Source organism: Desmodus rotundus, chromosome 7 (genome assembly GCF_022682495.2).
Source record: "Desmodus rotundus isolate HL8 chromosome 7, HLdesRot8A.1, whole genome shotgun sequence".
NCBI lineage: Eukaryota > Metazoa > Chordata > Mammalia > Chiroptera > Phyllostomidae > Desmodus > Desmodus rotundus.
In genome coordinates, this window is record NC_071393.1 from 127125491 (window position 1) to 127152301 (window position 26811).

Below are 26811 nucleotides of genomic sequence, written 5' to 3' on the forward strand. Positions count from 1 at the left end.
ACATGTGATTTCTCCCTTTAGGCTAGGAATGTAATGTTGACATAAATGTCAAATAAAATTAATGAGAGAATGGGCTCTCAAATGGTACTCCTGTGAAGGGAATTTGTTATACTGGGACCTTTGAGCCCAAATGTATATATAATTATATAACACTCATATGAGGAAAGAATCTTAATGTTAAGCTTTAGCAAATTTATCACCGTTGTCAGAAATGCTGTTACCTACCAAAAAAAAAAAAAAAAAGGCAGGTTGCAAGTAAATTAAGACGAAAATACCATCAGATTAGAAGTGCACAGTCTGTTACAGCAAGCTCCCGTAGCACAGCAGGGTGGTGGGTCTGCTGGGTATCAAAACTTCCCTTATCTATGCAGGACGCAGGTCCCGCGGCTGCTGCCCTGCCTGAATATTTCCACCATGGACTTTGCAAATGGACTTCCTCCTGCCCAACCCAGGTCCCTTCCCAACTGGCCACTTAGGAGGAGTAAAAATGGCAGTTAGAGCAATAACAGGTATTTTCACTCAACAGCCAAGGCCCTGCCTACTACCAGAGTGGCTGCCTCCATCCACACACTGATTTAACCACTTTGTCTTTTATTTGCAGTCTCAAAAATCTTCCCCAAGTATGGTAGAATCATGGAAAATCACTCTAATCATTGAAAAGAACCCTGTTCCCAGCAAAGAAGTCTCTTATCAAAGTAAAAGGCATGGAGTAAAATTTCCTGGAGACACTGGGGAAACCTACACTTTCCCCCACACCAAGGAAAACAGGCAGCAGGACCCAGCTGCAGGCACCGCAGCGTATGTGCAGGAACCTGCCCCTGTCAGGGGCGGGTGGATGCCTTGGGGGCGGGGCGAGACAGTGGAGTTTCACACAAAACAGTTACTATGTTTTGGTTTTTACACTAGAGATCGAATCCTAAGGATGAGATGCCACCCATCGCATTCCTTCTTCATACACTGATCTCAATTAAATCACATAATTTGGAAAATCCACCATGTTTTCCCTAAATAAAATTAGAAGGAATTATTTCTTTTCATTTACTTGGATACCTCCGTCTCCTGGAAAACACCCAAAAGAACAGCATACCAACCATGAAGGTCCTCGTGACGATTCCTCCGGTGACAGGAATCGCAGACCAGCCAAACAAAACCTGCGTGTGCCTTCTGATGCTCACGCCCCGTTAAACAGTTCACAAAACCCATATATTCGGGGCAGTCACAGAGAAGCTTGCGCTTACAGTGCGGGAAAGAGCAGGCACCTAACCACCAACTTTGAACAACTCACACTTCCGTTTACTATGGACTAACCCTCACTCTGGGCAATTTGGAATGTCTGCCTAGGACCCAGGGAACACTCTCCATTTCTATTCTTCTTCTTCAGGCAATCAGTTCATAATGAACAAATATGGAAATTTTTCTGGAGAGGAAATCCAACTACCAAAATAACTCCTTCATAATTCATATGTGCAATCACTACGGTGATTAATAAAAACCTGAAACAGTTCCTAAAAGCCTAAAGCATTAATTACTGTGTTCGATGTCGGGACTCTAAGAAAACCTGCGACGGCAGGTTACTCAGACAAATTAAATCATGTGAACTTACGGCAGAAGAAGAGAAATCCTCACTTGGTGCATTTGCAGGCTGCTGAGTGTATGCTTTCCAAGCGGGGTGACCAAGCCGTGACTCTGCAGGGCCCCGTATTTCAGCTTTCAAAGACATTACGAAAGAGGTAAAATATGTCATTGCAAATTGAATTTATGCTGGGAGGAAAAGTAAAATTATACCCCTTGAAAGACCTAAGATAAATGAGAGATACTATTTATATTAAGGGGAAACTAACTCAGGCAGTGTCTACTGTGTGACCGGCAACAGCTGGTCAATGTGTTGCTTCTCAACTTCCGGGATACCACGTGCCCAATTCTCCTCTGACTTCAGTGAAAGCTCCTTCTCAAAGATTTTTTTGGCTAGCTCCTCCTTCTTTGGTCCAGCCTCCACATTTTAGTGCCGCAGGGCTCTGTCTTGAACCCTTTTCTCTTCCCTGCCCCCTCTCTCCGGGTGATCTTTCCCAATCTTACACCTGCAGACACCATCTCGGAGCCAGTGACTCCCCCACCCCAGCTCTAGATGCAAATAACCCAGCTGCCTTCCTGATACAGCAACGGGCATCTCGTCAAGTCTGTCCAAAACACAACTTCTGAATGCCATCTCCCTTTCCAACCTCAGGAAATTACACTGCCCTCTGAAATCCTAAAATACTCCTCCATTGCTCCTTTCCCCTTTGCCCTCCACTTTTAATCCATCAGTGTTACTTCCGATTACATCCTGAATCTTCCTATTCTCACCTTTCCACTTCACCACTATAGTCGAAGCCCCTTCTCTCCCACACACTGGTCTCTCTGCTTCCATCCTCCATATAGAAGCCAGAATGTTCTTTGTAAAAAATAAATCATGGCCATGCCCAGGTGGCTCAGTTGGTTGGAGCATCGTCCCGTGCACCAAAAGGCTGCAAGTTAGATCCCCCGTCATGGCACATACGTAGGTGTCAGGTTTGATCCCTGGTGGGGATGCATAGGAGAGGCACCCAGTCGATGTTTCTCTCGCACTGATGTTTTTCTCTCTCTCCCTCTTCCTCTTTCTAAGCATATCCTTGGGTGAGGATTAAAATTTTTTTTTAATTAAAAAAGAAAAAGAAAAAATCACGGCCCTGGCTGGGTAGCTCAGTTGGTTAGAGAGTCATCCCGATATTCCAAGGTTGTGGGCTCAATCCCCAGTCAGGGCACATACAAGAATCAGCCAATGAATGCATAAATAAGTGGAACAACAGATCAATGTCTCTCTCTCTCTCAAATCAATAAATTTAAAAATGTTAAAAAGTAAATCACAAACAAAACAGAAACAAACAAAACCTGGATATAGAGAACAAACTGATGGTTACCAGAGGGATGGGCAGAAAACGGGAAGAGGATTAAGAAGCACACACTGCCAGTTATAAAATAAGTCTCATAAATGTAAAGCACAGCATGGGGCATATAGCCAATAACATTGTAATAACTATGTTCAGTGACTGACAGCCGCAACATTTATAATGGTGATCACTTCACAAGGTATATTAATGTTCAGTCATTATGTTGTACATCTGAAACTAATATAATATTGTATGTCAACGGTAATTAAAAATAAATTTAATAGAATAAACTCGGTGACTTGGTGACTCCTTTGTTTAACATTCTCCAGCAGTTTCCCCTTCGATCTGGTACACCTATCACAACATCCACACTTTCTTTGCCTGTAAGACCCAGGGCGACGGGGCCTTGCCATTTCATCTTCTAGCCGCCCCACAACTCATCAGCTTCCAGCCACAATGGTCCTTCTTTCTGTTCCTCAGACAGGCACTCGGGATCAGACCTCAGGGCCTTGGCACACACTGTGCCCTCTGGCTGGCCCTTTATAACTGGAGAACTCTCCTCTAGTCACCTTTATCAAAGTGGCCTCACTATCATTCTTTATCTTAGTTTTGTTTAGCTAGTTCCTGTTTCTCTGTCCCTTCAATCAACTATCAGCTCTATGGTAACAGGAATCCTGCCCCCCTTTCTCGCCTAGCTACAGCATAGATACCAGGTAATATTTGTTCAATAAGTAAAATATGAATAAGTAAATAGCTTTCCCTATATTTGTCCCTAACTTTATGAGATAAGTTATTACTATTATGAAGACGGCAAAACTGAGGTTTCCAGAACCGTGGCCAAGGTCATCCAGCTAATTGGCAGCAAAGCCCAAATTTGAGCCTGAATCTATTTAACTACAATGCCCATCTTTTCCAGGCACCATATTAGTATTTCTAGTGAAGTCTAGAAAATCAGTCAAGAAGAGGAACTCTGCTCTCAAGATTTTCCAGAAACAAATGGCCTGGGGACTTGTACTAGGCTCAGAATTTCTCCCTCCACCACAACTTCATCATCTATATATAATGTGAGTGAACAACATGAGTTTCTCATGGAGGTTCTGGGAGAAATTATTGCATTCCAGACTAGGAAGAGTTTGGTGAGTTCTCGGGGCTTTAGGACTACCCTGCTGAGTACTTCTAACTAAAATTTGTTCTGGGCATGGACAGCACCCTGGGGGGTTCTCAGTCCATCTGAGTAACTGTGTAAATGCAGGCAAGAGTCACGGGCCATGTACCACTGCCAAAAGTGGGTTCCACCGTCCCAAGCCCTTTAAAGGGGATGTGATCTCATCCTACTGGAAGAGGTGGGGCAAGGGAAGGAAACAGGTGATTTCTAGAGGTCCCCCAGCCCTGCCCAGTCCCCTTCTGTATGATTCTTTGTACCAATACCTGATTGCTGGATCCCCGATCCAGAAGCAAAACTGCTGTCCCCCAAATTCGTGTTCCCTTGGAATCTTGAGCTGATTTGATGTGTAATGGGCATACATTTGCCCCACATTTGGTGCAAGCTGAGTGCAAGGGACATGCCATTACTTTACTTCTTCTCATTAACTCTGGACCTCACTTGATAAAAATTTAATTTCAATTGTGTTTTTAGGGACCTTTCCCCTTCCCTAGAGTCAGAGGAACATTTGAGGGATATGTATGCGTGCAGAGAATAAGGAAAAGCTCTGTGGGCTTCTGTTCCAGAGCCACCTCATCCACCCTTCCCCAACACCTGCTCTTTCCCTCTGAACCCAGGGGGGCAGCAGGAGTCCACAGCAGCAGCTCCCAGGGATCTGGTGCGGTGCCCATATGCCTGTTTTACGGTATCGGGTTTCAGTGTCAGAATTCTGCTGACCTCCTGAAACAAGTTGGGAGTGTTTCTTCTTTTTCCATTACCTAAAACAGTTTGTGAAAAACACATGTTATTTCTTCCTTAAATACTCAATGAATTAAGCAAAAAAGTTCTCTAGGTCTGAAGTTATCCTTGTGGCACAGTTTTAATTACGTACTCATATGAGTAGCTATAGGGCTACTAAGACTGTTGTTTCTCTTATGTCAGTTTTGACAATGGCATTTTTAGAAACTTCATTCACTTTTTTTAAAATTTCATTTAAAAATAAATAAATAGATAAAGAAAGAAATAAAAGAAAGAAAATTTTATAATATTGCCTTAGGGTTATTCATCATATGCTTTCCTTTATTATCTTTTTTCCCTCTATTATCTTTTAAATGTAGTGATGTTCCTGGTTTCTTCCCTGATATTGGTCATTTGCGCGTTTTTCTTTGATTAGTTTCACCAAGATTTATCAATTTCATTAGTCCTTTACCTCTATTGAGTCTCTCTATGGGATGTCTGTTCTCTATTTCATTACTTTCTTCTCTTATTTTTATTTCCTTCTTCGTACCTGTTTTTTAAATTTAATTGTTCTTTTTTAACTTCTTGAAATTAATGTTCAGGTTATTTATTATAAGCCTCTCCTTTTTTTCTAATGTATGTAATTGAGGCTATACATGTCCCTCAAATCATGGCTTTAGCTGCATCCCATATTTCGTATGCTCATTGTCATTAATTTCTAAATATCATCTAATTTTCATTGTCATTTCTTCACTGGCCCATGATTGATAATTTCTAAACATATGGGAATTTTTCATTATCTTTTTTGTTACTGATTTCTAGTCTAATGTCACTGTGATCTGAAAGTATTCTCTGTATAGTTTCAATCGTTTAAAATTTGCTGAGCTGCTTAATGACTCAGAATATGGGTGATGTCAAATATTCCATGTGCTCTTGAAAGGAATGTGTATTCTACATTCGTTGAGTGTACTACTTTGTGATTAGATTGAATCTGTTAATTAACTTTGTTCACACTGTCCTGTCCCCCCTGATTTTTGTCTGCTGGCTCTAATACTAGGAGAGATATGTTAAAATTTCTTTTTAAAAAAAAGATTTTACTTATTTATTTTCAGAGAGAGGGGAAGTGAGGGAGAAAGAGAGGAGGAGAAACATGAATGTGAGAGAAAAACATCAGTCAGCTGCATCTCGCACGCCCCCACCTGGGGACCTGGCCCACAACCCAAGCATGTTGTGCCCTGACTGGGAATCGAACCGGCACCTTTCAGTTTGCAGGCCAGTGGCTAATCCACTGAGCCACCCACACCAGCCAGGGCAAAACTACTATTTTGTATTTGGATCTTTTTTCTCCCATTTTCTACTTTCTTTTGAATTATCTGAGTATTTTCATTATTCTATTTTCCACTTCCCTTGGCTTATTATATATCCCTTCATTGTCCTTTTAAAAATTATCCAGAGTTTAAAACATGCATCCTTGACTTATTAATGGCTAATACAAATTAGTTTTGTATTACTTCCTATACAATTTAAGGACTTGAGAACAACTGAACTTCATTAATCTCTCCAGACTTAAGTTTTAGCTTTGATCATATATTTTATTCCCTATATATTTTAAACTCCACAAGACAAATTATTATTTCATATAACTGATATTTATTTCTGTTTAACTATATAATTATTATTTCTATTGACCTTCATGCCTTTCTACATCCCTGAGCTTTGATCTGGAGTGCTTTCCTTCTGTCCAAATGATGCTTTTAAGTATTTCCTTTAGTATATATCTGGTCATGATAATAATTTTTTAAATGTTTAGTTTTTCTTCATTTTTAAGAAATCTTTTAGGCAGAGATAGAATTCATGGTTAACAGTTGCTTTAGCAATTTGAAGATATCATTCCATTTCCTTCTGACATATATTGTTTAAGTTGAAGAATAAGTTGTCAATCTTATTGTTGCTCCATTGAAGGCAAGAGGTACCTGTTTCTCCAACCCTGAGTGTTTTTCAGCTTTTCCTGTTTTTGTTTCCAGAAATCTCACTATGCTGTTTACATGTAAAGGCTTCTTTGTACTCATCCTGCTTTGTGTCCTAGGGCTTCTTAATTCTGTGGGTTTGTATCATTTGTTAGTTTTAGAAAATTCTCAGCCATTTTTTCCAATTATTTTTTCTGTTCCATGTTTCCCTCTCCTCTCCTACTAAAGTTCCAGTGGGCTTCCCACCATATTTCACATGTCTTTCAAAGTCCTGTATTTATTTTCCATCATTTTACCTCTCCATTCTTTATTTTGGGTATTCTCTTCTGCCCTGTGCTCTAGTTCATTAACTCTCTCTTGAACAGCATCTACTCCATTGAACCCATAGCTTTATTAAAATATAATTTCCATTCCATAAAATTCACCTACTATAAATATACACTCAATGGCTTCAGTATATTAATTCAGTTGTGCAGACTTTAAAGATTCGCAATACCCTAAAAAGCCCATCTATTTAGGTTTTAACTTCAGTAACTATATTTTTCTGATCTAGTTTCTTATTACTTTTCAGTTCTCTGGCAAATTTTTAAATCTTATCTTTTAACTCTTTGAATATATCTATCACATTTTAGAGACCATATATGATTAATACCCTATCTAGATTCTTTTAGGTATATTTCATTTGTCAATTTTTTTCTTTGTTTTTAATCATCTCTTGTCTTTTTCATTGGGTGACAGATATAGTACCTGAAAAACTCTAGTGATAACATGTGGCTCTGAAAGGTTTATATTCCTCCCCAAAGGCTTTTTACTTTGACTTCTGGCAGGCTGGGGACACTAATCTGAAAATATTTGATTTTGGACTTCAGTCCCTGTGGGAATTTTTCTATTTCTGGGTCATCTTGACTTAGAGTTCCAAATAAAAGTCTGAGTTGTTTACTAGGGATTCTGCTTTTTGGCAGATCCTGAATACAGTTACCATGCCTGCAACACCATGAGTTTGTTGAAAGTTCTGCTAAATTTCTTAGTCTCTTAGCCACCACTTTTGGAATTGACAGTTATCTCAAGAAAAAGACCCAAAAGCTAGGCTCACCTCTTAGGCTCTTCCTCCTCCCACATTTTGGCTCTGCAATTCCTCATCACCTGGATGGCTCTCAGTGCTTCCAAATGGACTTTTTTTGTTTTCATTTTAATTCTAAGCAGCTTTTCTCAGTTAGAAGAGTTGGTCTGAACAAAACTGATCTACTGTTGATAGATACACTGACTACCTTGTAAGTGAGGTGACTACAATTTATCATACACACCAGAACAATTTTGAAAAATGAGAGGAAGCACTCGCTATGAATAATTACATAGGGGCAGTAGGCATAAACCAAAGCTAGCACAAACAAATCAGGATCTATGGTTTTCCCAATAATAATGCATGGAATACTTCACTGAAAAATATTAAATTATTTCAAAATCACATTGGCCATATCAAGAATATGGAAGTCTTATCTCTTCCCTATGTATGACTGAGTACTTGGTATTAAGGATAGAAATGAGCCTTTGCTCAATGTGGGAGAGACCATTCAGCAGCTCATTGAATCAACAGAGGGAGTTAACTATTCCACCCAGCTGACTAGCTCCAATATCTCATTGAAGTCCTAGTCTGAGACTTGGTGCCTCTAAAAAAGTAGTGTGCGAAGCTTTTCCAAACAAAAGAGAACTTTTCCTAAAAAGATAAGAGAGACACCTTAGTGTTAAGAAAGTGAACATAATTTCCAAGGAGAGCACTCTGTACTGTCCCTCCTTAACTCCATCTGCTTTATTGGAAATGGGGTACTCTCTTCCATCAGAAATTCCGTGCTCTGTTCCATGAAGGATACAACATAACGAGTGAGGAGCTTGTTCTCTCTTGGCCCTCGGATAGCTCTATTGGCTGCCTGAGTCATCATCCTAGTGAAAGCCTTTGGGCTGGAGAGCTGTTCTGTGACCAGTGCCAGAGCTAAGCCCAAGGAGATGCTCAAGCAAATAAAACACGGTCAGTACCTAATTATAGACTCACCACATCTTGTACTTTCCAACCTGACCCTTCCTGGACTGTCGATGATCCTATTCAGGATACAGCTCCCTATTCTTCATCTGCATACTTCTGATGGCGGATTCAAAACAATGTTTTGTGTATAAACAACCCAACATTTTTCCAAAACACAGGCTTTATCGGCATAGAAAGTAATTTGCCACATGCCTGGTGTTTGTATCTGAGCAGGTGGATAATAGATTAGTTACTAAGATGTTAGTGTACTTTCCCATCCACAACACAGTGTAGCAGAGGAAGAAAACTACTCGGTGAAAAGAAAACAAGTCACGATTCCAATGATTTAACTGAGGTCCACATGTCATTCTCACGTACTAAGACCAATAGCAACAGAAATTAAAAATCAAGCATTGAAGACACTCAGCCTTGCAACAAGTAACAAGTTAAACTCAAGTAGAAAGAGATACTGAGGCCAATCACCCAGGGTCCAGCGCAGCTTAGATTATCTGTGGCCCTCAGGAATATCGAAGAGCTAAACGCCTCTGCTTGTCGATTTGCTAAATATTGGCCTGAAGAAAGGTTGGCCTCGCTAAGCAAGGCCTAAAACCAGAGGGAAAGGAGCGCAAGGCCTCTCCTGAATGACTTGAGAAAGCACCAAGCTGTTTTCTTTCACATATACAAATAACCTAGAACTTCACAACCACTATTTCAATCACAAAGTCAACTGTAGACAAAGGTCTTTCTCCACTCAAAGCAGTTTGTCTACGCCCCTTCATGTAATCCACTCTAGGGCAGGGTCTCACCCGTGTTGATCATCTCCCCATCCCCAGCCACACAACAGTATATAGACATCAACACATACTTCTAGAATGACTGACTGAATTCTCCAAACAACCCAGAGGAAGCTGAAAGGGCTGATTTTGACTAAACTAACCCCCCATGGAAAGGCCGCTAATGTGTGTAAAGCCTCTTCCAAACTTCAGGGGTTTAATTTTTTCTCTAAGGATTTATTTTGACAAATTTCAAATCTAAGAAGCAACGTTGAAGGACTAATACAATGAGTAAGTTACAAACCACAACACCTCATCCCTAAATAGGTTAGCAATTACCTCCTTAGAAGAAGAACATTCTCCTCTCATTCAGAGGTTTAATTTTTTTAAGGGCACACTGCATGTTCAAAACTGAGTGGGAGGGGCCATTTTCAAAAGGTCGGCACAGCCCTGGCCAGGTAGCTCAGTTGATTACAGCACTGTTCCCATACGCCAAGCTTGCAAGTTCAGTCTGGGGTCAGGGAACATACAAGAATCAACCAATGAATGCATCAACAAGGGAACAACAAATCAATGTTTCTCTCTCTCCACCCCCGCCTTTTCTCTCTAAAATCAATCAATAAATTTTTTTTAAAAAAGATCAGCACAAAATTCACACCTTCGAGGAAGTTATTATATAGTTGGAAATTTAAACTATACAAGTGTGAAAGAAGTGGGGACAATTAGATCCTAAACTTGGAGGCACTGATCATAAATGAAACAGGAGCCCAGAGAAGAGAAAGCTCAGGTCAGGCTGAAGTTTCAGAGAAGAAAGATGTGGAAGAGGGCAGACTGGCTGTTTGTTAAGGCCGTTTCTTTTCCGTCCTAGGCTCCCACCAGACTGCCTTTCCCAGCAACCCCTGCATGCGGTCAGATGGGGCGATGTGACCAAGTATTACCTAACGGAATGGGAGAGGAAGGAGAATTCGCAACACCTAGGGCGGGCTGCTAAAAACCTGTCACTCAGGAGTCTCCGTGTTCTTTCCTTTTTGCCAGTGTGGTCCAAACAAGCACAGTGACCTTGGGAGCCACAGGTTGGAAATGGCAGAGCCACACGGTGGAAAGTGTCTGGCTCTCTGAATCACCACCCGAATGGCAGCCATTCCCTAGTCAGGACACTCATTTTGTTTTTTATGTATTCATTTTTTTATAAGTTTTTAGATTTTAAAATCATCAAGTGTTTGCAGGTTCAGTTCCACTACCTAATATTTCTGCTAGTTGTTGTTCATGATGCTTTGTTTCCTTACAAACGTGTGTGTGCTCGTGGTTTTTGTTCTGCTTTGTTTTATTTTACTGTGACCTTTATATTTCTTTGTCTTTTTGAGACTTTATCAGTGGGAATTTTTTAGGGTTTGAGTTGAAGGTGAATTTCTCTAGATTGTGCATTTGTGTCTACCAGGTGCCTGGGATCATCACCAATCTAAATATAAAATAAATGTGTATATAAATAAGAGAAGGAAACAAGCATATAAATTGCAAGCAGGATTAAACAGAGTAAATGCAGGAAATAAAGAAGACTGAAAAATTATCTAGACTATAGCCCATAAAGATATACCAAGACACAGAAAATATGAAAGTGAAGTTAAGACATAAAAATGACAGAGCAAAAACCTAACAGATACCTAATCTGAAATTCAGAAGTAAAAGAGAATTGTACAGAGCAGGGACAAATTTTGAGAATCTTCAGGAACTAATGAAAAAATTAATCCCAAAATTCACACACACACATACACACACACACACACACACACAAACCCTAGCTAAAAAAGAAATACATAAGAAAAGAAATTCACATCTAGACAATTTACAATACGCCAAAGACAAAAAGAACGCCTTCAAAGCAGCCATAACGTACTCTTGAAAACAGATTACCTCCAGTGGCAAGTGGCAATTGGACTTACCATTGATTTCTCAGAGGAAGCCAGAAAACAATGGAACATCTTTAGTGTCTTGAGAAAAAATAACTAGAATTTTATACCTAGCAAAAATATATTTTATATCTAGCAAAACTATATTTTAAGAAAACATAAAAAAGTAAAATTTTCCAACGAACAATAACTGAATTAGTTTTCCCTCAACCGATTCTCACTAAATGAAATCTAAGAAGAGAGGTCACCTGAGGGGTGAGGGAGGGAGGAATTATAAGCAAAGAAAGCAGAAAATATACGGATACGTCTGAATGAACACTTATTTTTCCATGAGAATGTCTAACCTGTGGGACCCAAATTGGAAAGTGGGTGGTATGACCGGTGTTAAGGTGTTTGCATTGTTTGAGAGGAGAGGAAAGACATTAACTGGCTTTAGACTTTACTAAGACTGTTGGTAGCAACACTGTTATACCAAAACCACCCGAAGTCCATGGATAGTAAGATAGATAAACTTTAGTCTATCCACACCATGGAATATCATATGGCAGTAAAGAAATGAAGAAATTACATTACACTCAATAATACAGGTGTTTCTCAGGAACATAATCTTCAACAAAAACCAAAAAGGAAAATTGTAGAGATATATATGCAAGGTCTGTCTGGAAAAAGTCCAACCGTTGTTATGATAAGAGAATGGTTTGCACAACATGGATGTAACCTGGCAGCCAAGGCCAGTGGACTGGAATGTGCATGTGTGAACAATGCTGACTTCACTGTACTAGTCAGTGCGGGTGGCAGACGCTGTTGAGTAAGCATGTATACTGAGTGGCCGTCACATTCAAAATGACTGAGCAAGTAGAGCAACAAATCTGCATCAAATTTTGCATTTTTTGCATTAAGCTTGAACATTCCTCCACCCAAAAACTATTCAGATGATCCAGAAGGCCGCAGCTATGGGCTACTGGTGATTGGCAGCTTCATTAGGACAACCCGCCCACTCATGCATCTCGTCTGCTGCAGAGGTTTTTTGCAGAACATGAAATTATCCAGGGGACTTGGCCCCCCTACAGGCCAAATTTGGTGCCCCATGACTTCTGCCTTTTCCCAAAACTAAAATCACCTTTGAAAGGGAAGAGATTTCAAACCATTGATGATATTCAGCAAAAGACAACAGAGCAGCTCATGGTGACTGGGAGAACTGTGTGAGGTCCCAAGGTGCCTCCTTTTAAGGGGGCTGAGACATCATTATCCTATGTACAATGTTTCTTGTATCTTCTATCTTCTTCAATAAATGTCTCTATTTTTCATAGTACATGGCTGGATACTTTGTGGATAGATACAGGCACATCTGTAATGTTTTCATTTGTAAGAAAGCATGCACAACTAAACTACAATACATATAGTTTCAGGGTAAAAAAATGTGGTAAAATTGTAAAAAAAAAAAAACCCCACAAAAAACCATGGACACAAACCAGAAACGACATATTTCACACCTACTAACATCCTAATGACTACAATTTTGCCATTCTTAGCTGCAAGGGAGTCTTAGAAATGTGGTTATTAGCTGATGGCAGCTAAAACATGGAGACATAGGTGAGAAACTAGTAGACTCTGCCACAGGCAGAAATTCCATAGTCTTGAAAGTCAGACTTTGTCCTGGGATAGGATTTTCTACGATTTCATAGGAGTCTGGAGGACCCAGCCCAAATAATTCACCTGAAGGCTGTAGAAGATGCTGCTTAGAAAGATGAGGGATAGGCAAGTCCCTCATCTTTCTGACTCAGTGATGAAAGAATGAGATCACAGATGGGAAGAAAAGAAGAGCCTGCTCCTCTTGCAGTCCAGGTAACTATGGGGGAGGAGATAAGAAAATGAGACAGAAGAGTGGCTGGCTGCTGGTACGGACTCACCCCTGGGTGAATGCACTTTCTGAATGGGGAGGAAAAAATCCCTGTGTCATCCGCATCACTGAGACGGCCTGTACCAGTCTGGGACACCACTTCAGCAGCCTGGTGCTGCAGCAAGATCAAGCACAGGGAGCTATGAGTTGGTGTCTTGGGTTGGCTCTGGCCAGAGGAGGGGACCCATTACAAAGACCACCAGGCCAGGGGGCTTGATGGAGGGTGTGGCTAACACCCAGAGTTTGCTGCCAGTGGAGCTGAGGTGGGATGGAGTCAGCAGGGGATGCCACGGAGGATTCTGATAAAGCTGAGAGGACAACCAGATCAACTTTTGTGGCAACCTGGGAGTCATGTATTGGGTCCCAACCCATGCTACCTTTTTTTCATTAAGTAAAATATAATGGAAGAGATAAGAGTGCCTCCCGGTGCATCAAGAATAATATCATATTGTAAAAACTATGTTTCAGCTACACATGGTACTTAGTAAAAATTGTGTATGGCCTGTCCATGCACACATATGTCCTATGTGCTTACGAGAATCTTATGACAATGTATCTGTTTCTTTCTGTGGGTCTGTGAAAGCCACTGGACTAGATTACATGGTATGAAAACCACAGCTTTCAACCACTAGTACAGTAATGTCATTGTCATTGTCAATGCCATTGTCATTGTCAATGCCATTGATAGGGTCTGTGACTTTCAGTGAAACAACATGTTATAACAAAAGCATGTTTACCATAGGCTAATTGATATAAACAAGAGTTAAGTTCCTAAGGCATCTCATCAACATTAAAACATTATAACATTATAACAAAATGACCTTAAATGAAACTATGTTATTCAAGGACCTACTGTACAGAACAAGCAGTACCAGTGGGCGAGAGACCTAGAGCCTTAGAGCAGAGCCCCCCTCCCTCCCCCGCTGTGCCCCCACAAGGAGCCTGAGTCTGCTCCTCCTCCCTGAGAAATAAAAGGAGGGGTGCCCTGGAGACCCCGTCCCACACACACCAGCACGGGCCCAGGAGGCAGACAACAGGGGTATTGTTTTCCTAGGAAGACAGAGTCATCTTGAGCAACTGTTTGGGCTGTTAGATCAAACTAAGTTTCAAAATGGACGGGATCAAGAGTGGCTACTCTTTCCCCTGGCGATCCATGGGTGTTTTCTGGGGAGGAAGACTTGCCACAGACAAAATGAACCAACTGCATTTTCTCTGCACGTTGGAGTTGCAGAGTGGGTGACACTTGTGACCCTGCAACCTGTGAAGGAGGACACGATGGCCAGGGGCAGGGACAGGATGAACGAAGGCAGGCGGCTGGAAGGAGGTAGGCCAGCTCAGAGGCAAGTAAAGCCGGACCAGAACTGGGGCGTTTCCTGAGCATGAACGGGCAGGGCCAGATCATAGAAGGTCCTGAAAGTTAGGCTGAGGAGGACAGACTGGTTAAGGTGACCCACAGGGAGCCCCCACAGGCCCCAAGCAGAGAGGCATGACGACAACAATGACAACTTAAAAATAAAAATAGCTACAGTAATTTCAGTTGTAACTACGTGCCAGGCTCTGTGCCAAGGGCTTTCCAGGGGCTTTATGATTAGCCTTCACCATTATCCCCTCAGGATTTCCACGTTTCTGAGTCTCAGGTTATGGTGGGACGTAAACCAAGTGCCGCCCAAGCGCCATGCTTTCTACCTGGGACACAAGGACCACGGTTGTTGGATCAAAGGCGAACAAACAGACAAAATGAGTGCCCTACTGAAAAGTTCTGCCTGAACGTTTAGATTCGGAACTTAGGCCATTTCTCTTGGTCCCTTCCCACTGAAGAGCCACTGTCCCAGGATCTTCGTTCACTTGGAAGTGTGGAGCCCTCTGCAAAACGGTCCTTCCTCTAAGGCATCTACAGTTCCGAGACTGTGGGAGGAGCTAGAGAGTAGAGACAGGTCGGAGAAGCAGCTGACGCCCTAGCTGACACACAACTGTCAGCTGCAGCCACGGCACCGACAAGCCTCTGGGCACCTCCTCCGCCAAAGCCCACCCCGCCAGCTCGCACGCCACCCTGTTCGTGCAGGGATGCAAGGCCCGAGAGCAGCCATCAACCAGTGACTGAAAGCGACACGGGGCATGTTGGACACCAGCTCTGAGCAAGCTGCAGTGGGCCTTAGTTCCCCTGCACAGGGGTGACTGGAGAGACACATCACTATTGGCTGCCTTCTCTTCCTCGTCTCCCACCCGTGCCCCTGACTGGTGTCTTCCTGAGATTGGCTGCCAAGTAACAGACCTACCCGGGAACCCGCCTTCAAGTCCAGCTTCTAAATAAAAACAAAAGGCATGTACCCCAAGGAGGGAACTCAGGGAGGGCATCATTTCCATCTGTCCATATCAGCTGAGAATATGAACTTCAAAAGAAGGCCATTTACAGTTTAAGAGGCCAATCAGAGCTACAGAACAGGTGGTAGGCTGGATGGGAGTGACTTCTGCACCCTTATTTCCCGGGATGTCCTAGGTGCTCAGTGACTGTTCACTGAATGGATGGCTGGCTGACTGGTTTCCCCAAATTTGTGTGTATGCTTAGCAGAGTGAGCCCCCAGACAGGCACAAACACAGAGCTCCTGGCTTAGCTGAGGAAGTCAAACTGACCTTCTCCGCTTGGCCTGTATAAATCACGCGGGGTTTGGCGTGATTCAGGGGTAGGGAGACCCACGAAGGACGTACTGGACATGCTGCTAATCTGACAACTGAAGCCCACTGTTTTTTATTCAGGAAGAAACGAAAGAGACGTGTTTTCACGGCTCAGTTTGCCGGTAGTTCACACAAATCACAACAGTGAGTGTGGCCTAGGGAATCTCTTTCTGTGGATGCCACCAACTGAAAGCCTAAGAGTAACATCAGCGATGCAGGAAAGTCAGTCCCCGGGGAAAGGGCCATTCAGTCACTAAATGGGTGAATGTGCTCAGGTGTGGATGAAGGGACAATCACAAGATGATGATTTACAAAGATAATCACTAACTAAAAAGTCCCTCCCGTTACTAATGGTCAGACGGGGAACACAGAATGACCAGAAGCATAATCCTGTTTCTTGCCAGAGTCACAGCAAATGTTCCCCAGCCAACCCTGCAATTATCCCCAGGAGGAGACTCCGTTTTCAGTCTGGAAAGGGGAAGTCATGACCTAGGGGCAGAGACAGAGGGACTGCAGGGAGGCAGCCAGTGGGGTGGAGACAGACGCCTGCAATTTGGAGTCCGGGTGAGAACTACTTGGCGACCAAAGAGTGTGGCTCTGAGAACACAGCTGCCTCAGTTTTTCATCTGTCAAATGGGACGTTAGTGTTTATTACCATTACTTAGTAGTAGTAGTAATTAATTCTTGGCTATTATAAGAATCGATTAAAATAATGTAGGGGCAACACCAGATATATGAAAGCCCCTTATCAGTGGGATATGGTTTTTCCATATTATCCAATATTGCCAAACTTACCCAGAGTAATTTTCTCTTTTTTCAAGACAGCATTCTAAATGCTAAATCTAGTCCTACAAAACAATATGGCAGTCTCAATTTGGGCATGTATTAACTAGTCATTAAGTGGTAACTGTTTTCATTTTAAAGGCTGCAAAAACGTTTAAGTTCACCTAATCAGGAAATTTCAGAGTGTGAAGAGATAATCTAAGTCCCCCAAAATAGCAAAGTTTAAATGCTCACTCAAGAACCACTCTGGCTGGTGTGGCTCAGTGAAATGAGTGCTGGCCTGTGAACCAAAGGGCGGCCGGTTCAATTCCCAAGTCAGAGCACATGCCTGGGATGCAGGCCAGGTCCTCAATGGTGGGAGTGGGAGGGTGAGAGGCAAACACACATTGATCTTTTTCTCCCTCTCTTTATCCTTCCCTTCTTCTCTAAAAATAAAAATAAAATCTTTAAAAAAAAAAAAAAGAATAATCACTGGTCTGTTATCATGAATACATCTTGGGGCAGTTCTGTTGGTTTTCCATGGCAGGTGGGAGGAGGAATGAGATAGCTTTAAACAGCCTAAACGTGAACATCTTATTCAACACAATTAAACAAATAAAAGTTAACCACAATCATTTTCATCCACTACCACAAGCAACTACTTTGTGCTTAGACTATTTTTATCTTTGTAGAGCAAAGATTTTCTTTAAAAAAGAAAACATTCCAGCGCTTATTGGTGTAGCTCAGTTGGTTGGGCCTCATCCCATGAAATAAAGTGTCATGGGTTCAATTCCCAGTTGGGGCACATGCCCGGGTTGTAGGTTCAGCCCCTGGTTGGGGCACGTAGGAGAAGCAACACATCCATGTTTCTCTCCCTCTCTTTCTCTCTAAAAATAAATAAGTAAAATCTTTAGAAAAAGAAAATGTTCTAGCACAAATTGTTGGAAGAACTGTGGCTTCCTGGGACACTGATTATTTTAATCACCATCTCTAACCCCACGCAGGTAAGAGAAACATGGCAAGCACCATGGAAGTAATAGGTAAATATCAAGAAGAGTGTATATTTTCTCCTTCTACAAACACCCCAACTGCGCAGCCTCCGAGAAACAACACAGGGAGGTTGGCCATGGCCTTCAGAAATACGACGGCCCTCTAATTTGCCAGCCCTCTCTGCTGTTTTCTCCTCACCTCCGTAAACCATGCGTATATGTGAATCAGGGCTAGTGAGAACCGAGGGTGGAACTCAAGGGGACTCCTCTACCTGCCACCACTAGAGACCGGGATACTTGTAGTTTCTGGGAGAGTAGAATAGGAGAACTGAGCCCAATCCCAATCCTGCCATTTCAGTCACTCTCATAATTAGAGATGATAATTTGAATATATTTCATGATATTCAAATATCAGCTGTGTGTTACCATTTTATTCAACACTCAAAACACCAGGGAGCCTGCCAAGCAGATTATATAGCTTGGCAAACTTTCACTTCATGAATGACACTTAATATGAACTAACTTCCAGTGACAGATAGGATAACAGTGATATAACATACCCTGAGGTGGTAAGAATAAACTCACGCATTACAGTGCAGTCACAACCAATGGATCTCAGACACTCGAGTGCTACGTCTGTACAACTTGTAAGAAAAGGGGGCCCCTGGTCTGTAAGTAACCCTTAAGACATTCTTGGTCTTCCCTCCGTATAGACTGGACCTGGGCTCTTTCCTGCTTACGGCCAGTCCAATCCTGCGGCACGCTGGCTCTTTAGACTGCACAGTATCACGTACCCGTCTCCTGCTCGCTCTGAACACAAGCAGCACCTGAAACGGTCAGGACGAAAGTTCTCTCTTCAGCCAAGACGGTCCAGGACTTCACGAGCCGTTCCCTCCAGCCTTGAGAGAATATTCTGGGCACTTTAAAAGCCGTGTTTTTCAGCTTGTGTTCAGAGCAGTACTAGGGTTCCAGGGTGTGTCCCAGGCACAGGGGATGAGAGCGGCTCTGGGCTTCTGGCTCTTGGTTCCCTCAAAGCATCTCTGTTTTCATTCCACTCATACATTAGAGTCTTGCATAAGATTTCATTTGGTGCTAAATATAAATTAAAAATGAGGTCTTCAAAAAGGTGTGAAAACCATTGCAGCAGCAATCGGTCCTCTCTCGCTCAGGCGCTCCTGGCCCCCTCCCCAGGCTGCTCCCTTCAGGCGGAGTTTATATGCTTACTTCCCTTTCAAGAAGCTCGCCCTGTTTCTTCTTCCAGAATTTGAAACATACATGAATTAAAACATATTTATGTACAATATCCAAAAACAATCCAAACTTTTGCACAATAAATCTTTTCAGAGTTAAGATCGGTCTTCTCAGACGGACTCAGACTGACTTTAGCAAGCCCCTAGTCCCAGTTGCTAACCCTTCCCAACATCAAATTTTTGTTACCGGCAAAGTAGGCATATACCTGACATGTAGCCTTAATGCATTTTTTTCTTATACGCAAAGAGAACGAAGCTGCCTCACTCCCTTTGCCTCTCTAGGCTAATCCAAAATCGAGACTGGCATTTGGTTGGTATTCTAGACTAATTATTAGAAATTTGGCACAGCTATCAAAAAATCCCTGCTGCGCTGTGTATGTGTACATGGGACAACTGAAAAGGAATGGGAACCGGATTGAATATCTTGTTCATTTGTATTGGTAAAATAAGTTGTACATAGTAGCACAGTGATCGGTTTTTCGAGTCCCCAAGTCAAAAATAAATAAACAGAAATGCCGAAGATTTGGAGTGACTGCATTGTGATCCTCAAAACTCCCTTTAGAAACAAGTGTTCTGAGCAAACTATCTGACAGACAATGGAGCATGAGGGCACATTCTAGAAACCAACAAATCCCATTCATTTCCTTCGGTTTGTAAAAACAAGCAACTGACATGTTTCCTGCCAATGAACACAGTCACAGATAAGAAAGCTCCTTACAGGAAATCCTTTGCTAAAAGAGAACAGTTGTGCCATTAAACATAACCTTTTTCGCCAAATCACAATCCATTCAACATCTGAGAACCAGGGATCATGAAATATGTGCTAAATTGTCCCGGCAATGTTAGGGTTCTTTCTACCTCCTCTCTCCCCGCATGCAATTAGTTGATGAAAACAAGGTGAATTTGCTGCTTTTTAAAAAGATCGGTGTTAATTAAATGAGATTTAAAACTGACCATTTTCAATTAAGATAAAGCAATATAATGCTCTAAATCATCATGATTGGAAGGAAGATATTTCTAAATGAATATCAAAAACTTTAAATGTAAAGACTACACCGTTGGCAAGATTAGATAAATATGAGAAACACAATGTCTTTATATTGAGAAGGTACAGTGTTCATCTCCAGAGTCAAAATTTCAGAGAGGGCCTCCTTGGTTTATTTCACTTAGCAGAGGGAAAGGGGGAGGCTCTCCAAGCTTTTCTTCACCCCATCGCTGAAACCATTACCAAGATATTGAAAATATTCACAACCTTGCCCTGGCTGGTGTGGCTCAGTGGATTGAGTGCTGGCCTGCGAACCAAAGGGTCACTGGTTTGATTCCTGGTCAGGGCACATGCCTGGGGAGCAGACCAGGTCTCCAGTGGGGGTTATGCAACGGGCAGCCACACATTGATGCTTCTCTCCCTTTCTTTCTCCCTCCCTTCTCCTCTCTTTAAAAAAATAAATAAGTAAATAATCTTAAAAAAAAAAAGAAAAAATATTTGCAACCTTGATTTTGGGAACCTCTCATTGTCCTAAAAACTAAGACATGCTTCTCTATTCACAAAAGAAAAGGAAACTTTTCTAAGTTAACCAAATAATAGCTGCAGTTTTGAAACCATTCTCATTTTAGTTTAGTTTTCCTCCTCCTGCTCAGCTACTGAGAACACCCCCCGCCCCACCCCAAGCACCAGAGGCGGCCTCCCTTTACTTCTGCACACGCAGCTCTGGAGTGAGTTTCCAAAACGCCACAGTTCCTGGAATTCAATTGTGAGAGTTCAACTTGGAACCCTCCTGCAAACGGAAAGTCTTCATTATACCTTCCCCCAAATGACCTTTCATCCACAGGTAACATGTTATGTCACTAGTCTTTACAGCTCTGAAAACAGTTTGATTCCAACAGTAGACATACAAATCAATTTGACTCACAATTAAACGCTCAAATACCTTTTTCACCTTTCCTTGCACAACTCAGAAGTAGCAAAATGCCAAGTAAGCAAGTGTGTTTACCCTTGCTTTAAGATTTTTTTCCTCTCGTATTTTCAATAAAATATAGTTATGAAATCTAGGAGACTGCATTTTTGGTTGTTGTGGTACAATGACCTTGATTTGACAGGCATGGTCTCAGGTTTCAGCAGATGCTGTGGGAAAGCTCACAGAAGCCAACATGTTCTCCAGGCATCTGTGATGACATGCAGGGTTTTTTTTTTTTTTTTTTTTTTTTTTAAGTGGTGGTTATGGTCGTGTATGTGCGGTGGGGAGGGGGGGGTTACTCTTCTTAGTTTCCATGACAACCATGTCTCCACTCATGGTTACTAGATACCATCCACTTCCTGTGACTAAATTTTTAAGCCAATCAGAAAAGTGTTTATACATTTAACAACTTCTGGGAGGGTGCTTCTTAAACTGTGGTGCTTTCAGGCTCAAATGGAGATGTCTACCAGCCTTATATAGTTTTCTCGTATAGATACAATATTTCACATAGATTACTACCTCATTCTCATAAGAATACGTTTTCTTCTTGGATTTGAAATGCATTCTCCTCAAACCAGAAGCCAATTTCCACTGTTCGCTCTTTGTCGCCCTTTTTTTTTGCACTGTTGCAGACTTAAATTTAGCGCATGCTGCATGCCAGTGCACAGACACATTATCAGAGTAAAGATGCATTATCAGAGTAAGCATCCATCTGCTGATGGTGCTATTTCAGATCAAAAAACGGTTAGGAAAAATTATTCCAAGTTGGACAACTTTGCATTCTACAACTCCTGAGCAGAATGCATCGAGAATGGACTGGAAAGTGATATGTCTCCAAATGTGAGCTAGTGGCTGACGTCTGCCAAGAAATTTGTCAACAAAATGGCCTACTTTAATCTTGATAGCAATAACGACAAAAAAAAAAATTAAACTTAAAGGTAGGGCAGGCAGACTGCACCCGAATTAAAAACCAATCTTGCAGAAATGTGCGCGAGACAGCTAATCTGAATTTACACCGCGGTTGTACCAGGAGGTTTGGGGTGACTGTTTTCGCAAGTCCGTCTTCCTGACCAATCAGTGTGAGAGCTGAAGTGAGCTATAGTCAGCGGTGCAGTCTTCCCAGCTCTGCGCTCTCCGGCTGCACTCCCCTCTTTAAGGCAGAGCTGGCGATCAATGAAAAACAGGGAACAAAAGGAATATAACAGGGTCTCTTCCTCAGCTAAGGAAAATGATTCCCTCTTTTCCCAATGGGCCGCTCGCACCCTGCCCACCACAGCTCCATACGGAAGCTCCCAGCAGACCAGTCCTTTCAGATGAGGCACATTTTACACCGGCAATCATGTGTCCCAACTGCTGGCAAACGTGTCACCTTAAGCACATCCTGTGACAGAGAACAGCCCGGGCCCAACCCATTGAAACTAATAAATTACATAAATTAATAATCCTACAATTAAAAAGCTGCCGAGAAAGAATGCGTTTCCCTTCCCCAAATGTCATCCTAAGAGTACAAACAAAGCATGAAAAATAGTCTCTTCAGCCTCCCCAGCCAGGCACCATGGTTTTCTCCTCGAAACAATGTTTCTCCAAAACGAGAAATATTCTGACGGCCCTCCGAGGAAACTCTCATCTGTAGGTGTCACATCAGGATAACCAGTTACAGTATTTGAAAAGAGGCTTGAACTGCCCACAGATTGGACACTGTTTATAATTGATAGCAAAACAGTTGCGACAGCAATGCTGGAAACTCTGCCCGAGCCAAACTCCACATTTAACACGCTAGTTCCTTGAAAATAAAAGTAACGCCTGGGGAGCCCACAAAAGTAAAGCCCTAGTAAGTAATTAACAGAATTACATCAATTATTTGATAAATTTTAAAATTATCCATTTCTCTGCTATTTTTTTCAAAAAAATTAAACGACTATGCACAAATTCCCGAGAAACTTTTTTTAAAAAATAAACTTACTTTTGAGACAGAACTAATGAAAACATGCAACTTGCCATCCCTGGACCTCTCCCGTATGGGCTGCATGCTATAAATCAATCAAGCCAGGTGGAAATATGGGGGCGGACCCCTTAAAAAACCCAAAGGGTGCCCCAAAATGCAGCAGCCTGAACAGTGAGGGCTTCTCGTGACAATGCTGAACCAGAGCAGAAGATCAGGAGGCAGGAAATGAGCCCCATTTTCGTTACCTTCGATCGCCTGCCCCCCGCGCTGCTTCTCGCGGCTGCATTGGGGGGCTGCGGCGGCACAGGACTCGCGGGTGGCCCCGCCGCCGGGTCGCGCCGTCTCCCCGCGGAGCTGCAGCCGAACGCGGCCGGAACCCCGGCTCCAGCCCCGTCGCCCGCCCGGGGTCGGCGGCACGGCTGCTCCCCGGGCCCGGAGCCCTGCTGGGTCCTAGTGCGCGCCGCGCGCCCGCCGGTGGCCGCGTCTGCGCCCGCCGTAGGGCAGGCAGCTCTGAGCAGGCAGCTCTGAGCACCGTGAATCCCCGCGAAAACCGAAACAGGCGTCGGCCCCTTTCTAAACCGAACGCCGTATGTGCGGATGAACTGGAGCTTACTGTTAAATCCTGCCGGGAGATGCTAAAGAAAAACATTTGCTACAGCTGGACTCACTGAAGGCGGCTGTTAATAGCTGCAGCCCCAGTGTAAAACAGCGCAGTAACGTTTCCGTAGGTGTTTGCCGGTGCACGTGTGATAGTGTATATTCACAGACGGTAAGAGACAGTGCGGGATGGACCAAGATAGGCTTCAAAAATATAACGCAAAATAAAAAAGGCTAGCAATGTTCTAAACAGTTTTTCCATTTTTTTTTCCTAACAGGTCCTTTTGCATTTTGCTTTCTCTTATTTATCATATGCTATTTTAAATAACAAAGGCCCATATGGCTAAACACGCAATCACTTGATTTTCAAAAGACCTCAAAAACTGCATCAAAATATGCACTCGTGTATCTCCTAAGAAATCAACAAGAATTAATGGCGGCATATGGTGTGCCTTCTAGAGAAAACTTAATTACAAATGAAAACAATTGCAAAAATTCACAAATTCAGTAAACTGAAATTATGATTCTAGGCATATACACAAATCAGCTTGTGTACACTTAGGAAAAAAGCAAGTTCTAGTTTTTTTTAACTGTGGAAAGGGTGTTTCGTGAACCCCCTATAACAGATTACCCGCACTGTCCCCCAAAAGGGCCTTCAGTGACCCTTCAGCACCTTAATTCACTGAAGCCCATCTGGAAGACAACTTTTAAACTTGCAAGCGCTCATTTAAAAGAGTAATTCTATTGGCCCTTAATTCAAAATAAAAGCAGGTTAGTCTGAAAAGCCTGTTTGAAAGGCTTCAAGACTGGGAGCTTGCTTTCAGCCTTTGATTACCACCAAGTTTGAAGGTCACAATTCTGTAAAACTGCTAATAACAATGGCACTGTGGTTTGACACCAAAAGGAAAATCAAGTATGTGTTTTCTGAGTTCTATTTTTGGAGCAGAAAAAGTCCCTTTGAAAATTACTCTTGTCCTCCTCCTTCCCAATTGTAGCTAAATAAAGGTAATGGAAGATTTTTAGTATTAATTAACTACCAAAAGCACCTTTTCTGCTGCCTTATGTCCACGCAAAGAACGAGTTGTAATGTGTTACACTCATCCATCTTCGAAGTACTCTCACCTACATCTCATGTGCTCTTTGCCACACCTCTTACAAGACAGACATATGATTCCCAATTGTTAAGTGAGAAAGCAGAGGTATTGAAGTGTAGCAAAATCACAACATTTCCAACAGATTTCTGCTTTTCCTTTCTTTTTAAAAAGATTTTATTTATTTATTTTTAGAGAGAGGGGAAGGGAGGGAGAAAGAAGAGAAACATCCATGTGAGAGAAACATCAATCAGTTGCCCCTCACATGCCCCAAACTGAGGACCTGGCCTGCAACCCAGGCACGTGCCCTGACCAGGAATCAAACCAGGGACACTTTGCTTTGCCGGGCGACACCTGACCAATTGAGCCACGCAGATCAGGGCCAGATTTCTGCTTTTGCAAGTACACCACTGGCTTCCCAACTATAATTTCTCTATAACTGCTGTGGAAAAGGAGGCATCCAAAAGGTAAATGCAGGGAGGCTTCTGTAGTCATCACTGTTCGCCTGTACTAGAGCAGCAATTTAGCAGAATGGAAAGAAGAGGCTATTTGAAAATATTTAATCTCTGCTAGACAAGACGAGTGAATGTGGGCTGATCAGGTTCTGTCCTGAGGCTGTCCCCAGGGCACCCTGGCAGACAGAACACTTGGACTCTCAGGCTGAGCAATGTTCCCATCACCTGGGCACCTTTTCGCTCTTTTTCAGAGACTGATAGTGGACTCTGTACCCAGAGGAATGAGGTTTTCTCGAGTGGCGTCCCAGCACCGAAAGCCCTCGAAAACCCTGGAACCTCAGACAGTTCAGATAGCCGAGGGCCTGTTAGTGAGATCCGGGGTGTCCTGGCTCAGACCTGGTCACAACCAAGGCATGACTTCTCAGCCCTTCTGCACCCATGGAAAGCCACCAGTCGGTTCTGTTTGCGGCAGTCCACTTCCTCCTCCCCTCTACCGAGAGGAAATGTGACTTCTCTGATGATGTGTCCCAGCCCAACTAAGTACCAGCCAGGTGAGGGCTGGGTGACATTTAGCTGTAAAGACAGAAATATTTTATTCTTAAAAAGGATTCATTCCTTTGTTTTGTGTAGCTCACAAGGGAGAAGCTAGGCATGCCAGCTCACTGGAAGATATGGATGACCTTCCTTAGGCACTAGGTAGAAGGGTTAATGCACAACTTGATTCCTTGTTGCAAACTGGTCTAATTACTCTGTAGTCACACCACCCATGTGGCCTTCAAATGTTGCAGATGCTGGGCTCAAAGTAATCTTAGCACCAATAGGAGGTGATGAAGCTGGTGGTGAGCCTTCCTCAAAGCTAGAGCACACAAGAGAGGTAGGAGTCAAAAGAAACCATTCATTCGATTGTGTATATTTCAAATGCTGAAAACCGACTATGAGCAAGGGACTGTTCGAGGACTATAGGTATCAAAAAATAAACACTGCCCTCAGAGCACTAATCACCACTCGGAGCCCGTGCGCAGGCAAATCGTCGCATTGCAGAGCAGCGGGGTAAGTGCTGCAATACAATCACATCACAAGTGCTTGTGTTCAAATGCCAACTGTCCCAGTCTGGGCCAGTTTGTCTTGAGAGCCATTCTCAGCCATGCCCTCTGCTCTGCACTGCTAGGAGCGGTCTCTTACCTGCTGACTGGAGGGAGAGTGCAGGTGGGGGGAAAGGAAAAGCCAAAGAAATTCTCCCCCTCGCTCTTGCCTCTGACAGCATCTCCAGTAGTGGCTGCATCTGGCTGAGGCTTCTTCCAAGGGACCCCAGGCCCTGGCTTAGAAAACATGGCCACTTCCTGCTAACACTCCAGCTCAGGGACATTAAAGGCTTTCTGCTGAAATTAGTCTGAGTAACTTCACCTTCCCCTGTTTGCATCTCAGACCCTCCGTCACCTACATGGGCAATCCCCTGCATTGCATTCCTTCTGCGCACATCGGCAAATCCAGGGAAAGAGCATCTTACCAAACACCTGAGCACTACTCCTCAAAACCTTCAAAGTCATCAAAACCAAGGAAATGCTAAGAAACTGTCAGGGCAAAGAGGACCTTTAAGGAGGCATAACAATTAAATGTGTTGAAGCGTGCTGGGCAGGATCCTGGCTCAGAGAAAGGGCATCAGGTGAAAAACTAAGGAAATCTGAATAACCTATGGACTTAGCTTGTAATAATCTATCAAGATGGGTTTAGTGACTGTAACAAAC

At 42.8% G+C, this 26811-nt stretch overlaps 1 protein-coding gene across 4 annotated transcripts in view; it reads right to left on the reverse strand.

The window, feature by feature from the left end:
* FOXN3 (forkhead box N3) overlaps positions 1-23330 on the reverse strand; it is a 348864-nt gene extending 325534 nt beyond the window's left edge. The window contains exon 1 of one of the 4 annotated variants that reach the window (XM_053929162.2): positions 23169-23330. The gene's annotated coding sequence lies outside the window, so the exon portion shown is untranslated. Of the gene's footprint in view, positions 1-22941; positions 22961-23168 lie in introns of those variants that run through there. The other 3 variants (XM_024568365.4, XM_053929163.2, XM_045201995.2) reach the window with 3 other exon arrangements.
* Positions 23331-26811: the final 3481 nt, after the last annotated feature.